Raw genomic sequence first — 17,555 nt, 5'->3', positions numbered from 1 at the left:
ATTCAAGAGTCCGTAGTAAAATAACACGAAGCTATTCTTTCCGTTCAATCTATCCTAGAGTTCGTACTAGAATAACACCTTAAGACACACATCAACCAAGACCCTAATGTCACCTAGATAATCCATTGTCACCTCAAGTATCCGTGGGCATGATTATACGATATGCATCACACAATCTCAGAATCATCTATTCAACCAACACATAGAACTTCAAAGAGTGCCCCAAAGTTTCTACGGAGAGTCAAAACGTGTGCCAACCCATATGCATAGGTTCCCAATGTCACGAAACCTGCAAGTTGATCACCAAAACATACATCAAGTCCTCACATGAATATCCCATTGTCACCATAGATAGACACGTGCAAGACATATATCAAGTGTTCTTAAAGACTCAATTCGATAAGACAACTTCAAAGGGGAAACTCAATTCATTACAAGAAGGGAGAGGGGGAAGAACATCATAGGATCCAACTATAGTAGCAAAGCTCGCGGTACATCAACATCATGACATCTCAAGAACACGAGAGAGAGAGATCAAACACATAGCTACTGGTACATACCCTCAGCCCCGAGGGAGAACTACTCCCTCCTCGTCATGGAGATCGCCGGGATGATGAATATGGCCACCGGAGATCCTGATTGGTTTTTGGTGGCTACAGAGGCTTGCGGCGGCGGAACTCCCGATCTAGGTTTATTTCTAGAGCTTTCTATATTTATAAGACCAGATGGCATCGAGAACAAGTCAGGGGGCCCACGAGGGAGTCACTAGCCCCCCAGGCACGCCCAGGGGGTGAGCGCGCCTCCCTGGCTCGTGGCTTCCTTGGGACTCCTCTCCGGTATCTTTTCTTATGGTATTTTTGATATTTTCCATAAAAAATCACGGCACAAGTTTTATTCCGTTTGGACTCCGTTTGATATTCCTATCTGAAAAAAGTCAAAAACAAGGAAAAAATAGGAACTGGAACTGGGCTCTAGGTCAATCGGTTAGTCCCAAAAATAATATAAAATAGCATATTCAGGCATATAAAACATCCAAAGTTGATAATATAATAGCATGGAACGATCAAAAATTATAGATACGTTGGAGACGTATCAAGCACCCCCAAGCTTAATTCTTGCTCGTCCTCGAGCAGGTAAAGGATAAAAACAGATTTTTTGATGTGGAATGCTACCTAACATATATTTTAACATGAATATTCAGATCCATATGATTCAAAGCAAAAAAGTTTAATGTTGACATAAGAACAATAATACTTCAAGCATACTAACAAAGCAATCATGTCTTCTCGAAATAACATGGCCAAAGAAAGTTATCCCTACAATATCATACAGTGTGGCTATGCTCCATCTTCCCCACACAATGTATTTAAATCATGAACAACCCCGGTCTTAGTCAAGCAACTGTTTTCACACTTTTACTTTCTCAAACCTTTTCAACTCTCACGCAATACATGAGCATGAGCCATGGACATAACACTATAGGTGGAATAGAATATGGTGGAGGTTGTGAGGCAAAAAGGAGGAGATGGTCACATCAACTAGGGGTATCAACGGGATATGGAGATGCCCATCAATAGATATCAATGTGAGTGAGTAGGGATTGCCATGCAACGGATGCACTAGAGCAATAAGTGTATGAAAGCTCAAAAAGAAACTAAGTGGGTGTGCATCCAACTTGCTTGCTCACGAAGACCTAGGGTAATTTGAGGAAGCCCATCATTGGAATATACAAGCCAAGTTTTATAATGAAATTCCCACTAGTATATGAAAGTGACAATATATGAGACTCTCTGTCATGAAGATCATGCTGCTACTTTGAAGCACAAGTGTGGTAAAGGATAGTAGGATTGTCCCTTCTCTCTTTTTATCTCTTTTTTTGTTTGGGCTCTTTGGCCTCTTTTTTCATATATTTTTCATTCATTTTTTTGGTGGGCTCTTTGGCCTCTTTTATTTTCTTTTTATTTTATGTCCGGAGTCTCATTCCAACTTGTGAGGGAAACATACCTTCCGTCCTTTCCTCACATGGGACAATGCTCTAATAATGATGATCATCACACTTTTATTTACTTACAACTCGATACTTAGAACAAAGATATGACTCTATATGAATGCCTCCGGCAGTGTACTTGGATGTGCAATGAATAATGAGTGACATGTATGAAAGATATGAATGGTGGCTTTGCCACAAATACGATGTCAACTACATGATCATGCAAAGCAATATGACAATGATGATGCATGTCATAATAAACGGAACAGTGGAAGTTGCATCGCAATATATCTCGGAATGGCTATGGAAATGCCATGATGGGTAGGTATGGTGGCTGTTTTGAGGAAGGTATATGGTGGGTTTATGCACCGGCAAAAATTGCGCGACACTAGAGAGGCTAGCAATGGTGGAAGGGTCAGAGTGCGTATATACCATGGACTCACATTAGTCAGAGAGAACTCACATACTTGTTGCAAAAGTTTTATTAGTAATCAAAACAAAGTGCTAGATGCATGCTCCTAGGGAAAGGGTTGGTAGGAGTTAACCATCACGCGATCCCGACCGCCACACAAAGTATGACAATCAATAAAAACACCATGCTCCGACTTCCTAGCATAGCGGTTCACCATACATGCATGCTACGGGAATCACAAACTCTAAAACAAGTATTCCTACCAATCCATAATTACTAACTAGCATGACTCTAATATCACCATCCTTATGTCTCAAAACTATATGCAAAGAATCAAACTTCTCATAGTACTCGATGCACTCTATATGAAAGTTTTTATTATATCCCTCTTGGATGCCCATCATATTAGGACTAGATTCATAACCTAAGCAAATTACCATGCTCTTTAAGACTCTCAAAATGATATAAGTGAAGCATGAGAGTAAAAGAAAAACTACTCCAAAAGATATAAGTGAAAATCAATGAGTAGTTGAATAATTATTTGGCTATATGAAGACTCTCCCATCTAAGAATTTCAGATCCTAAGTACCTTATTCAACAAAAATAAAATGACACTCCAAATATAGCACGAATCATGTGAAGAAGCAAAATCTTAGGTTCAACCGATACTAACCGATAATTGTTTAAGAAGAAAGGTGGGATGCCAACCGGGGCATCCCCAAGCTTAGATGCTTGAGACTTCTTGAAATATGGGTTGGGGTGTCTTGGGCATCCCCAAGCTTGATATTTTGTGTCTCCTTAATTCCTCTCATATGATGGTTTCCAAAATCTTAAAAACTTCACCCACACAAATCTCAACAAGAACTCGTGAGATAGGTTAGTATAAATCAATGCAAAACTATATCATCCTCTACTGTAGAAAATCACTAAAATTATTATTTCACATTGCATACTAAATGCCTCTGCATATTTGAAACTCCCATCCTCAAATGGAATCATTAAGCAAGCAAACATATGGAACAATGCAAACATAACAGCAATCTGCCTAAACAGAATAGTCTGTGAAGAATGCAGCAAGATCCAAACTTAATTAACTCCAAAAAATCTGAAACAATTCCAAGCTGTAGAGAATTTATAAGATCATAATGTGTCCAAATTTCAAGTGATTCTGACATACAGAAAATTCTAGGTAAGTTTTACACTACAAGCAAACTTTTTGTTTTGGAACAGCAACTCCTAAACTTGCAAATTAAGCATGGTAAAGGCTATCCTTGACATTTTTATTGAACTAAATGATGCAAAATCTAAATAACAGCAAGCAAGTATTAATAAAAGAAAATGACGCTCCAAGAAAAACACTTATCATGTGGTGAATAAAAATATAGCCCCATGTAAAGTTACCGATGGATTGAAGACGGAAGACAGGATGCCTTCCCGGGGCATCCCCAAGCTTAGACTCTTTGGTGTCCTTGAATATGGCTTTGGGGTGCCTTGGGAATCCCCAAGCTTATTATTTTTCCACTCCTTGTTCCATAGTCCATCGAAACTCTACCCCAAACTTAAAAACTTCACAACACAAAACTTAACGGAACTTCGTGAGATGGGTTAGTATGATAACTAGCAAACCAATCACTTGGGTACTGTCAAAACAAGACTCATAATTATTTCCACACAATGCCTACTGCATCTTACTATTTCCACAATTTATATTACTCAATATAATCTATGGATACACCAAAACAAGCAAACTATGCATTGAAAACAGAATCTGTCAAAAACAGAACAGTTTGTAATGATCTGAATGATAACCATACTTCTGCACTTCCAAAAATTCTGAAAAAATAAGAAAATTAAGGCAATTTGTATATAAATCATCAGAAAAAATAATCAACCTAAAATCACTCTCTAGATAGAAATTAGAAATGATTTCGCGAGCACAAAGTTCCTGTCTTTTTCAGCATGATCAAACAACTATCACCCAAACTAATCATAAAGGCTTTACTTGGAACTTTATTGAAACTAAGGCCATAAAACATGATTAATACGGTATATTAATCATGTGAACACACAAAAACAGTAAGGCTACATATTGGGTTGTCTCCCAACAAGCACTTTTCTTTAATGCCTTTCAAGCTAGGCATGATGATTTTAATGATGCTCACATAAAAGATAAGGATTGAAACATAATGGAAGCATCATGGAGCATATGACTAGCACATTTAAGTCTAACACACTTCCTATGCATAGGGATTTTGTGATCAAACAATTTATTGGAGCAAGAATCAACTAGCATAGGAAGATAAAACAAGCATGACTTCAAAAGTTTCAACACATGGAGAGGAAGCTTGATATTATTGCAATATGTAGAAGCATATGATCCTCTCTCTCATAATAATTTTCAGTAGCATCATGAATGAATTCAACAATATAACCAGCACCTAAAGCATTCTTTTCATGATCTACAAGCATAGAAATTTTACTACTCTCCACATAAGGAAATTTATTTTCATCAATAGTAGTGGGAGTAGCGTAAAAGACTTGAACACTACGAATTGTTTCCACATTAAAAGAGTAATGCTCAGTAAGAGGGTACTCATAATTGTGACAAGTTTTATTATAATTCTTCTTTATAGCATAAGTATCATCACAATAATCATCATAGATAGGGGGCATGCTTTCATCATAATAATTTTGATCATTCAAAGTGGGGGAACTAAAAAGATCATCTTCATCAAACATAGCATCCCCAAGCTTGTGGCTTTGCATATCATTAGCATCATGGGTATCAAAGAATTCATACTAACAACATTGCAATCATGCTCATCATTCACATATTTTATGCCAAGCATTCTATGTAATTCTTATTTTAGCACTTGAGCACAATTTTCATTTCCATCATTTTCACGAAAGACATTAAAAAGATGAAGCATATGAGGCAACCTTAATTCCATTTTTTTAGTTTGTACTTTTATTTTCATAAACTAAACTAGTGATAAAATAAGAAACTAAAAGATTCGATTGCAAGATCTAAGGATATACCTTCAAGCGCTAACCTCCCCGGCAACGGCGCCAGAAAATAGCTTGATGTCTACTACGCAACCTTCTCCTTGTAGACGTTGTTGGGACTCAAAGTGCAGAGGTTTGTAGGACACTAGAAATTTTCCCTCAAGTAGGTGACCTAAGTTTTATCAATCCGCGGGAGGAGTAGGATGAAGATGGTCTCTCTCAAGCAACCCTGCAACCAAATAACAAAGAGTCTCTTGTGTCCCCAACACACCCAATACAATGGTATGTTGTATAGGTGCACTAGTTCGGCGAAGAGATGGTGATACAAGTGCAATATGGATAGTAGATATAGGTTTTTGTAATCTTAAATTATAAAAACAGCAAGGTAATTAATAGTAAAAGTAAGCACGAACGGTATTGCAATGCGTGGAAACAAGGCCTAGGGTTCATACTTTCACTAGTGAAGTTCTCTCAACAATGATAACATAATTGGATCATTTAACTAGCCCTCAACATGCAACAAAGAGTCACTCCAAAGTCACTAATAGAGGAGAACAAACGAAGAGATTATTGTCGGGTAAGAAACCACCACGAAGTTATTCTTTCTGATCGATCTATTCAAGAGTCCGTAGTAAAATAACACGAAGCTATTCTTTCCGTTCAATCTATCCTAGAGTTCGTACTAGAATAACACCTTAATACACACATCAACCAAGACTCTAATGTCACCTAGATACTCCATTGTTACCTCAAGTATCCGTGGGCATGATTATACGATATACATCACACAATCTCAGAATCATCTATTCAACAAACACATAGAACTTCAAAGAGTGCCCCAAAGTTTCTACCGGAGAGTCAAAACGTGTGCCAACCCATATGCATAGGTTCCCGATGTCACGAAACCTGCAAGTTGATCACCAAAACATACATCAAGTACTCACATGAATATCCCATTGTCACCACAGATAGACACGTGCAAGAACATCATAGGATCCAACTATAGTAGCAAAGCTCGCGATACATCGAGATCATGACATCTCAAAAACACGAGAGAGAGAGAGAGATCAAACACATAGATACTGGTACATACCCTCGGCCCCGAGGGAGAACTACTCCCTCCTCGTCATGGAGATCGCCGGGATGATGAAGATGGCCACCGGAGATGGATTCCCCCTCCGGCACGGTGCCGGAACGGGCTCCTGATTGGTTTTTGGTGGCTACAGAGGCATGCGGCGGCGGAACTCCCAATCTAGGTTTATTTCTATACGTTTCTGTATTTATAAGACCAGATGGCATCGATAACAAGTCAGGGGGACCCACGAGGGAGTCACGAGCCCCCCAGGCACGCCCAAGGGGGTGGGCGCGCCTCCCTGGCTCGTGGCTTCCTCGAGAACAAGTTTTATTCCGTTTGGACTCCGTTTGATATTCCTATTTGAAAAAGGTCAAAAACAAGGGAAAAACACGAACTCGCACTGGGCTCTAGGTCAATAGGTTAGTCCCAAAAATAATATAAAATAGCATATTCATGCATATAAAACATCCAAAGTTGATAATGTAATAGCATTGAACGATCAAAAATTATAGATACGTTGGAGACGTATCAAGCCTTGTCGCCGAAAAGGACGTCCATCTGGATTTTGCCGATCGGTGAGCAGGACTGTCCTGACACGATGCCGTGGAAGACAGTGTTGGTCGGCTAGAGCCCGAACTTGAGAAGGGTGTCGAGGTAGAGGATATTGATGCTGCTGCCACCGTCGACCAACACCCGGGAGAACCGACAGGTGAGCCTCTGGGAGGCGAAAGTGGGGTCGAGGACGAGTGCGTATGAGCCAGGATTTGGCATCACCGTAGGATGGTCAACCCGGCTCCATGTGATGGGCTTTTCAGACCAATGCATGTATCGGGGAACCGGGGGGGACCATGTCATTCACCTCGCGCCCGCGCTTGCGCTCGCTGTGCTTGTCGTCACCCTCGCTGGCTGTGCTCGAATCAAGTTGATCCGCCTTGCGCATGTTGTTGTTTAGGCCGCCTCGATTGTCGCCAGCCGGCTTGGGAGTAGTCGGCGTGGGGACAACCTTATCCGAGGCGGTCACCTTGACCCGCATCGCGTAGTCAGCCGTGGCGTACTTGTCCGCCTTGGCCATGAGCACCACCAGAGAGGTGGGCTCGGAGCACATGAGCTTGTGCTTGAGGAGAGTGCCGTCTCGGAAGCCGTCGATGAAGTACTGGATGGCATGTACCTCATGCACTCCCTCGCAGGAGTTGCGAAGCTCCGTCCAACGCATGACGTAGTCGCGCCTCTGGACGCACATGGCCAGCTCGCGAGGCCGACCAGGGCGCTGGTAGGTGCGAGTGAAGTTGTGGAGGAACGCATCCTCGAAGTCAACCCATGAGTTGACGCTGCCGGCTGGAAGGCTATTAAGCCATGTCCTAGCCGAGCCGGCTAGCATGAGTGGCACATAGCGGACGGCTACGCGCTTGTTGCCCCTAGCGATGCCAACAGCGGTGGTATAGTCGATCGGCCAATCTTCTGGCTTAGCTGTGTCGTTATACTTGGGGGGTGTCCCGAGGAAGAGTGAAGCCTCGGGGAAATGGCTCCCCCGGATCCGAAGGCCGAAGCATGCCGGACCGATGGGACCGTCTTCCTCGAGAAGAGCTGACTGCGCCAGGGCGTTGAGACGCTTGCGGGCGTCGTTGTCGCCATGTGGGACGCGAGCACCGATCTGAGCCGTGATCGGAAGGGTGCCTTGTGAGCCGGCGGCATGGGTCCTCCCCGGACGAGGTACCTCATACACTGAATCACTCTCATCATCTCTGCAACGCCGGCTCGAGGTAGGCTCGCTCTGGCACTAAGAACGCCTGTCGTGGCTGCCCTCGCCCTTCCGGCCAGAAGTGCGATGCGAGGAAGATCCCTCGGCTTGATGATGACCGCTGGGGTTACGGCCCGCTCCGGGATTGGGTCCCGGAGACTCGACTGAGTCTGACTGGGGTCAAGCCGTGTGTGCTGCTCGTTGGCGGCGTCAAGGAGATCCTTGACCCGTTTCTCCTGATGGACGCGCTCCTCGCCCTCCAAGCCTGGCATTTCTGCCATGGCCGCCTGGGCCGTCCGTAAGTTGGCCGCACGAGTCTCGTAGATGGGCTGCTTGCCGCCTAGGATCTTGGCAATGACACGGCCATGGCCGCGGACCGCGCTAAGCCGGCTAGGGCCCTCAGAAACCGGAGTGAGGCCATAAGTGGAGTTATACTCGCGCTGTGCGGCCTCCATCCGGCATTTAGCCATAGCAATGGCAATGACCTCCTCCAAGATCTGCCTGCGAGCCTCCTCCAGCGAGTCCCGCGCGTCGGTGGGGTTTGTGGAGGTGGTGATGGGTGTCTTAAAGCCGTCAAGGGTGGCATGAAGAGTGTCGGCGAAGACAGCAGCGGGCTCACCAACGTCAGTCGATGCCTTGCCATGAGCCTTACTGGTGCCGGCGCCAATGACCATCACCTCCACGACGTTGGAGACGACGGCGACATGATACGGGGTGAGGAACCCCGCAGACGATGGTGGACCGTCGAAGACGAGCACGTTGCTGGGGTACACGTCAAATGTAGGCGTCTCAGCGAGAGAGAGCCTACTGAAGCTGGCACATAACGCCTCAACGTCGAAGTCCTCGCCAGGGTAGCAAGGGCCATCGCCGAGACGCAAGTCGCTAAAGAGAACGCTGAGGTTCTCCATAGCAGCGACGACGACGCTGGGGAGCGACTCGTCGTCGGACTCCCCATCAGAGTCCGCATGACGGACTGGGACGTCGATCATCATCGGTGAAGCCTCATCGAAAGCAGGCTCCATGGGCATGCAGATCGGTCAGGACGCGATGCGTCTAGTGGCGTAAGTGCACGGCCCCACCCAGCGCATGAAGCCATCCGATGGCGCGGACGGCCCCATGGTGGGCGCCAAATGTCGGTGTTTACTCACAACATAAGCCATGGGTAGGCTAAAGATGGTGGGAACCGAAGTTGCACCGGAGGGCGCTGGGAACGAGGATGGTACAAGCATGGAATGCATGATGTACCCGGGTTCATGGGTCTCCGTAGAGATAACACCCCTAATCCTGCCGGAGTGTATGATGTATGAATGGGACTACAAAGTGCTCCTGGAGCTCTATTGTAGAGGAGGAAGAAGGAGCTGCCGCCTCGCGTCTGCCTCTCCTATGTGGTGTGTGTGTATGCTGAGTTGATCGACCCTCTGCATGGAGGGGGCGGGGGGTTTTATAGACGAACCCACCGACCTACAATATGGATAAAAGTACAAGAGTGCGACCCGGCTGGTAGCCTCGCCGGCTGGCCAGGGGGCCCACGGGGTCTTGTCTTGTCGCTAGAGGGGCCCGCCGGCTGCGAGGTCCCGTCTGGCTGTGGGATCCGCCGGCTAGCCAATAAGGCTCCCGCGTAAGATTGACGCAGGACAAGTGCGGTACGGCCGGCGTCGTCTAGCGAGAATCGTCATGGGCAGACAGTACAGCCATCTCCACTGTTCCCATGCCGAGTGTAGTAATGGAGTGGGAGTTTGACAGGCCGACACTGTGCAGGGTGATGGATCGGAGCCGGAGGAGGTCAGCAGCGTGGCCGCCGATGTTGTACTGCCATGCACCCGGATCCAGTACCTTTGCTGACGCATAGCCACCTTTAACTGTAGGGTCTCGCCATGACCTACGGTCTGATGTAACTTGAGCCCCCTAGTTGGCTAGTCGCTTGACTAGCCGGCCTGGGCACGGCCGCCTCGCCCGTAGCCGGCTTGCTTGGCCTAGACGGCCAGGGGGAGGTAGCCATCTTGCCTCTAGCCGGCAGGTGCTTCCTGGCCGGCCATAGAGTTGGTCGTCTCGCCCCCAGCCGACACGTACTTCCTAACCGGACAGGGGGGACTTGGGCTTTGCAGAATGGTTCTCATTGTTCCTTCTTGATTGAAGGCGAAGGAGTAGGCTCGATGAGCCTACCCCGGGGTTATCCCTCCGACAACAGGTCTGTCCGTGAACACATACTCAGAATGTCTGGGTACTCTAATAGTCTTGTTGATTAGGGAATTAATCTCCCGCAAGAGGTTGTCACTGACAGATTTCTTCAGTCACTGCCACCTAGCTATAAGAGCTTCGTGTTGAACTATAACATGCAAGGGATGAATAAGTCACTCATCGAGCTGTTTGCGATGCTGAAAGTTGCTGAGTTAGAAATCCAGAAAGATCATCAAGTGTTGATGGTCAATAAGACCACCAGTTTCAAGAAAAATGGTAAAGGAAAGAAGGGTAACTCAAAGGAGAGTGGCAAATCTGTTGCCCCTCTGACGAAGAAACCCAAGGCTAGACCTAAGCCAGAAACTGAGTGTGATTATTGCAAGGGAACTGGTCACTGGAAGCGAAACTGCCCCAGGTATCTGTCCGATAAGAAGGCGGCCAACGCCAAACAAGGTATATTTGATATACATGTTATTGGTGTGTACCTCACGAGCTCACGTAGTAGTGCCTGGGTATTTGATACCGGTTCTGTTGCTCACATTTGCAACTCAAAACAGGAACTACGGAATAAATGAAGGCTGGCGAAGGATGAAGTGACGATGCACGTGGAAATGGTTCCAAGGTTGATGCGATCTCCGTCGGCATGATCTCACATCAGTTACCATCGGGATTAGTGATGAACTTAAATAATTGCTATTTACTGCGTGCGTTGAGCATGAACATTATATCTGGATCTTGTTTATTGCGAGATGATTACTCATTTAAGTTAGAGAATAATGGTTGTTCTATTTATATGAGTAATATCTTTTATGGTCATGCACCCAATTGAGGGGTTTGTTCATACTGAATCTCGATAGTGATGACACTCATGTCCATAACATTGAGACCAAAAGATGTAGAGTTAATAATGATAGCGCCACTTTCTTGTGGCACTGCTGCTTAGGTCATATTGATGTAAAACGCATGAAGAAACTCCATGCTGATGGACTTTTGGAGTCAATTGATTTTAAATCACTTGACACATGTGAACCATGTCTCATGGGCAAGATGACTAAGACTCAGTTCTCCGGAACAATGGAACGTGCAAGTGACTTGTTGGAGATCATACATACTGATGTGTGCGGACCGATGAGCATAGAGGCGTGCAGTGGATATCATTATTTTCTCACCTTCACTGATGATTTTAGTAGGTATGGTTATATTTACTTGATGAAGCACAAGTCTGAAACGTTTGAAAAGTTCAAGCAATTTCAGAGTGAAGTCGAAAATCATCGTAACAAGAAGATCAAATTCCTACGATCTGATCGAGGAGCTGAGTATCTGAGTTACGAGTTTGGTGCTCACTTAAGACAATATGGAATTGTTTCACAGTTGACACCGCCTGGAACACCACAGTGCAATGGTGTGTCCGAACGTCGTAATCGTACTTTATTAGATATGGTGCATTCTATGATGTCTCTTACCGATTTATCGTTATCGTTTTGGGGCTATGCATTGGAGACAACTGCATTCACTTTAAATAGGGCACCATCAAAATCCCTTGAGTCGACACCATATTTACTATCATATGGCAAGAAGCCAAAGTTGTCGTTTCTTAAAGTTTGGGGATGTGATGCTTATGTCAAAAAGCTTCAGCCTGAAAAGATGGAACCCAAAGCGGAAAAGTGTGTCTTCGTAGGTTACCCAAAAGAGACAAAGTTGGGTATACCTTCTATCTCAAATCCGAGGGCAAAGTGTTTGTCACTAAAAACAGAGCTTTTCTTGAGAAAGAGTTTCTCTCAAAAGATTTGAGTGGGAGGAAGATAGAACTTGATGAGGTTGTAGAAACTTTTCTTCAACCAGGTGGTGGCGTAGGACAGAAAGAAGTTTCCGTCGAAGCTACACCAGTTGAAGATGAAATTAATGATGATGATCATGAAACTTCAAATCAAGTTGCTATCGGACCTTGTAGGTCGACAAGGGCACGTACTGCTCCAAAGTGGTACGGGAATCATGTCTTGTCGATTTTTTTGTTGGACAATAATGCACCTACAAGCTATCAAGATGCAATGGTGAGCCCGGATTCCAACAAATGGCTAGAGGCCATGAAGTCCAAGATAGGATCTATGTATGAAAACTAAGTATGAACTTTGGAAGTATTATCTGAAGGCCGAAAGGCCATTCAGAACAAATGGATCTTTAAGAAGAAGACGGACATTGACGGTAATGTGACCATCTATAAAGATTGACTTGTGGCAAAGGGTTTTTCACAAGTTCAAGGAGTTGACTATGATGAGACTTACTCACCCGTAGCAATGCTTAAGTCCGTCAGAATCATGTTAGCAATAGCTGCATTTTTCGATTATGAAATTTTGGTAGATGGATGTCAAAACATCATTCCTTAATGGGTTTCTTAAGGAAGAGTTGTATATGATACAACCGGAAGGTTTTGTCGATCCAGAGAATGCTGGCAAAGTGTGCAAGCTCCAACGATCCATTTATGGACTGTTGCAAGCATCTCGGAGTTGGAATCAGCGCTTTCATGAGGTGATCAAGGCGTTCGGGTTTATACAAGTTTTTGGAGAAGCTTGTATTTACAAGAAAGTGAGTGGGAGCTCTATAGAGTTTCTAATATTATATGTGGATGACATATTGCTGATTGGAAACAATGTAGAGTTTTTGGAAAGCATAAAGGATTACTTGAATAAAAGTTTTTCAATGAAGAACCTGGGAGAAGCTGCTTACATATTGGGCCTTAAGATCTATAGAGATAGATCAAGGTGTCTGATAGGACTTTCACAAAGCACATACCTTGATAAGATTTTGAAGAAGTTCAAAATGGAACATTCGAAGAAGGGGTTCTTGCCTGTGTTACAAGGTATAAAGTTGAGTAAGACTGAATGCCCAGTAACTGCAGAAGATAGAGAAACGATGAGTGTTGTCCCCTATGCTTCAGCCATAGGGTCTATCATGTATGTAATGTTGTGCACGAGACCAGATGTCAGCCTTGCCATAAGTATGGCAGGCAGATTTCAAAGTAATCCAGGAGTGGAGCACTGGACAGCGGTCAAGAATATTCTGAAGTACCTGAAAAGGACTAAGGAAATGTTTCTCGTTTATGGAGGTGGTGAAGAGCTCGTCGTAAAGGGTTACGTCGATGCAAGCTTTGACACTAATCCGGATGACTCTAAGTCACAAACTGGATACGTATTTATTCTTAATGGGGGTGCGGTAAGCTTGTGCAGTTCCAAGCAAAGCGTCATAGCTGATTCTACATGTGAAGCGGAGTACATAGTTGCCTCAGAGGCGGCTACGGAGGGTATCTGGATGAAGCAGTTCATGTCAGATCTTGGAATAGTCCCAAGTGCACTAGACCCAATCAATCTGTTCTATGACAACACTGGTGCCATCGCTCTAGCCAAGGAACCAAGGTTTCACAAGAGGACCAGATACATAAAGCGACGCTTCAATGCCATCCACGATTACATCAAGGAGGAGGACATAAATATTTGCAAAGTGCACTCGGATTTGAATGTTGCAGATCCGCTCACTAAGCCTCTTCCACGAGCAAAACATGATCAACACCAGAACTATATGGGTGTTAGATTCATTACATTGTAAATCACATAGAGATGTGAAGCTAGATTATTGACTCTAGTGCAAGTGGGAGACTATTGGAAATATGCCCTAGAGGCAATAATAAAATAGTTATTATTATATTTCCTGTTTCAAGATAATCAGTTATTATTGATGCTATAATTGTATTGAATGGAAACACAAATGCATGTGTGGATATATAGACAAAACAATGTCGCTAGTGAGCCTCTAGTTGACTAGCTCGTAGATCGAAGATGGTTAAGGTTTCCTAGACATAGACAAGTGTTGTGAGTTGATAACGGGATCACGTCATTAGGAGAATGATGTGATGGACAAGACCCAAACTATAAACATAGCATGTGATCGTGTCATTTTGTTGCTATTGTTTTCTAATGTCAAGTATACGTTCCTATGACCATGAGATCATGTAACTCACTCACACCGGAGGAATGCCTTGTGTGTATCAAACGTCGCAATGTTAGTGGGTGACTATAAATGTGCTCTACAGGTATCTCTGAAGCTGTCCTTTGAGTTAGCAGGGATCAAGACTGGGATTTGTCACTCCGTATGACGAAGAGGTATCTCAGGGCCCACCCGGTAATACAACATCACAAATAAGCCTTGCAAGAAATGTGGCTAAAGAGTTATCCATGGGATCTTGTATTACAGAATGATTAAATAGACTTGTTGGTAACGAGATTGAAATAGGCATAGAGATACCGACGATCGAATCTCGGGCAAGTAACATACCGAAGGACAAAGGGAACATTATACGGGATTAACTGAATCTTTGACATAGAGGTTCAACCGATAAGATCTTCGTAGAATATGTAGGAGCCAATATGGGCATCCAGGTCCCGCTATTGTTTATTGACCGGAGAGTATCTCAGGTCATGTGTGCATAGTTCTCGAACCTACAGGGTGTGCACACTTAAGGTTCGGTGACGTTTTGGTATAGTTGAATTATTGATGTTGGTAACTGAATGTTGTTTAGAGTCCCGAATGAGATCCCGGACATCACGAGGGTTTCTGGAATGGTCTGAAAATGAAGATTGATATCTAGGAATGTTGCATTTGGCTTCCAGAAATATTTCGGGCATTACCGGTAAAGTATCGGGAGTGACGAATGGGTTCTGGGGTTTTACCGGGAGGGGCCACCCACCCGGGAGAGGACCTAATAGGCCCATGGGTGGTGCACCAGTCCTTAGTGGGCTGGTGAGGCCAGCCCAATAAACCTATTTCGGCTGAAAGCAAAAATAAAAGGAAAAGGAAAAAAAGGAAGGAGGTGGACAAGTTGGGAAGGAATCCTCCACCGAACCGAATTGGAGGAGGACTCCTCCCTCTTGGGCTCGGTCGAATCTCCTCCTTGGAGTAGGAGCCAAGCCAACCCTCCCTCTTGTTCCTCCTATATATAGTGGAGGTTTGACAGGCTTTTTGCACCCCAAGCCATTGTGCAGCCCTCTCTCCCTCCACCACTTTGTGACACCCCGTAGCTAGTTCGGTACAGCACGACGAAGCCATGCCGAAGTAGAAACACCACCATCACTGCCACGCCGTCGTGCTGCCGGAGAATTCATCTACCTCTTCGTCTCTCTTGCCGGATCAAGAAGGCGGAGATCGTCATCGAGTTGACCGTGTGCTGAACGCGAAGGTGTCATTCGTTCGGTACAAGATTGGGACGGAGTTCGTGGGACGCTTGTGATTCGGATCGTTAAGACGTTCGACTACATCAACTGAGTTTCGTAACGCTTCCCGCTTAGCGATCTACAAGGGTATGTGGATCCGATCTCCCCTCTCGTAGATGATCATCACCATGATAGGTCTTTCGTGTGCATAGGAAATTTTTTTGTTTCCCATGCAACGTTCCCCAACAACAACAACAATTTTTTACACATCACACGACGGCTATGATTTGTTTTCCAACTACTCATTTTGTATTCCATTTTCATCTTGCAGACATTTATTCACTTCAAATGGCAACTTCAAAACCAGTACCCATGGCAAACATATTTCATATTTTGTTTGCTTCTTTTTTCAACACAAGGCATGCAGACTTGTTCTTGTTTTATCAATCAACATTTTGTTTTTTATACTTTTCTACATTGAATGCATTGTGCCATACTTGGCAACTAAGACCGTACGAGCATACACTTACTTGTAAAAGATTTTGTTAGTGTATATCTTGCTCATCTGCCTCTCCATCGGTAAGTATGTTAGTAATTTAGGTTGCTTCACCATGGTGTTCGCTTCTTGCTGCAGCTCCGATACCAATATTTTTTGTTGTAGAGATGAATATTGCTTGCCAAACTGCAGCAATGAGTTGTCGGGGCTCATGTAACGCTTCAAAACACCATTGAAACCCTCACTGCGTTGCGTAGTTTGCAGAAATGGATAGAAGCACTGCATAAAATAGGTTGGCACCCAGTACATGCGCTTCTCCCACAGGTTCTTAAGGGTCTCGTTGTCGTGGACTTGATATTTTTCAATCATAGCCATCCAGCTCCATTCAAACTCTTCCGCTATCAAGTTGTGGTCCACACACAACTCAAATGCCTTGTGTAGATCTGTACGGTCAGCAAAGAACGATCCTAGAGTCTCTTCTCCCTTCTTAATAATATGCCACATGCAGTGTCTATGCACTGCCATTGGGAAGACCTCATATATGCCTCCATGCATGCTCAAGTCCTGGTCTGTTATTATGTTCATTGGAGAAATTCCACCCATGCACTCCAAGAAGGTATTGAACAACCAAATGTAACCATCAAAATCTTTGTTCTGCACGAGGCCGCAACTGAACTGCAAGGACTGATTGTGGTTATTTATTCCTATGAACAAAGCACATGGCATCTTGTACATATTCGTGAGATATGTCGTGTCAAAAGAAATGCAATCATGAAAATGCTTGTAGGCTCTTTTTGCTGCACCATCCACCCAATACATGTTTTTGACCCGGTCCTCATCATCCAGTCTTATTCTGTAGAAGAAATCAAGATCTTATTTTGCTTTCTCTTTGAAGTAGGCAATCGTGTCCTCTATGTCAGCCAACTTGCTCTCTCTATGGTACTTTGCCTTTAGGTTTGTGATGTTTGATGGTAGGTACGCCATGCTACGCAGACTCCCATCTTTGTGTTGTGGATCAGGGACAGTATCTAGACCATTCTTGAAGTACTGACATTACAATCATGTAGCAACTTTATAAATTTCGTCTCGTGAGGACCGAATCCTCTATGGGCGCTCTGAAATCTTACTAGGTCAAGCTTGTTTATCATATTGTGGTTGTGTTCTTCAAAAAACTTGGTGACCACACACCAGGCTCCATCTATGTTTAGCCTCATTCTGGGAGGGCATTCCTTCTTGAGAGTGATGCCTCTCTTTCGTTCTGGCACGACAAGCACAACACCTTGAACCTTCTTGTTCTTTCGCGCCTTGTAGCACCTTATATCACCTCTCCTATACTCAGTAGTTTTTTTTATTTTTCTATGGTATTCTGTGTTTACAGAAAATCCATGGAACAAGCATATCTCTGATAGTATTTTTTGGCATCTTCAAATGAACTAAATATTTGTCCAACATAAGGTGG

General features: G+C 44.3%; 1 pseudogene; it reads right to left on the bottom strand.

The window, feature by feature from the left end:
• LOC123450631 overlaps positions 1-17,080 on the bottom strand; it is a 74,552-nt pseudogene extending 57,472 nt beyond the window's left edge.
• Positions 17,081-17,555: the final 475 nt, after the last annotated feature.

This window comes from Hordeum vulgare, chromosome 4H, assembly GCF_904849725.1.
Source record: "Hordeum vulgare subsp. vulgare chromosome 4H, MorexV3_pseudomolecules_assembly, whole genome shotgun sequence".
NCBI lineage: Eukaryota > Viridiplantae > Streptophyta > Magnoliopsida > Poales > Poaceae > Hordeum > Hordeum vulgare.
The sequence above is the reverse complement of the archived record's forward strand: the minus strand, read 5'-3'. Positions and strand labels throughout refer to the sequence as shown.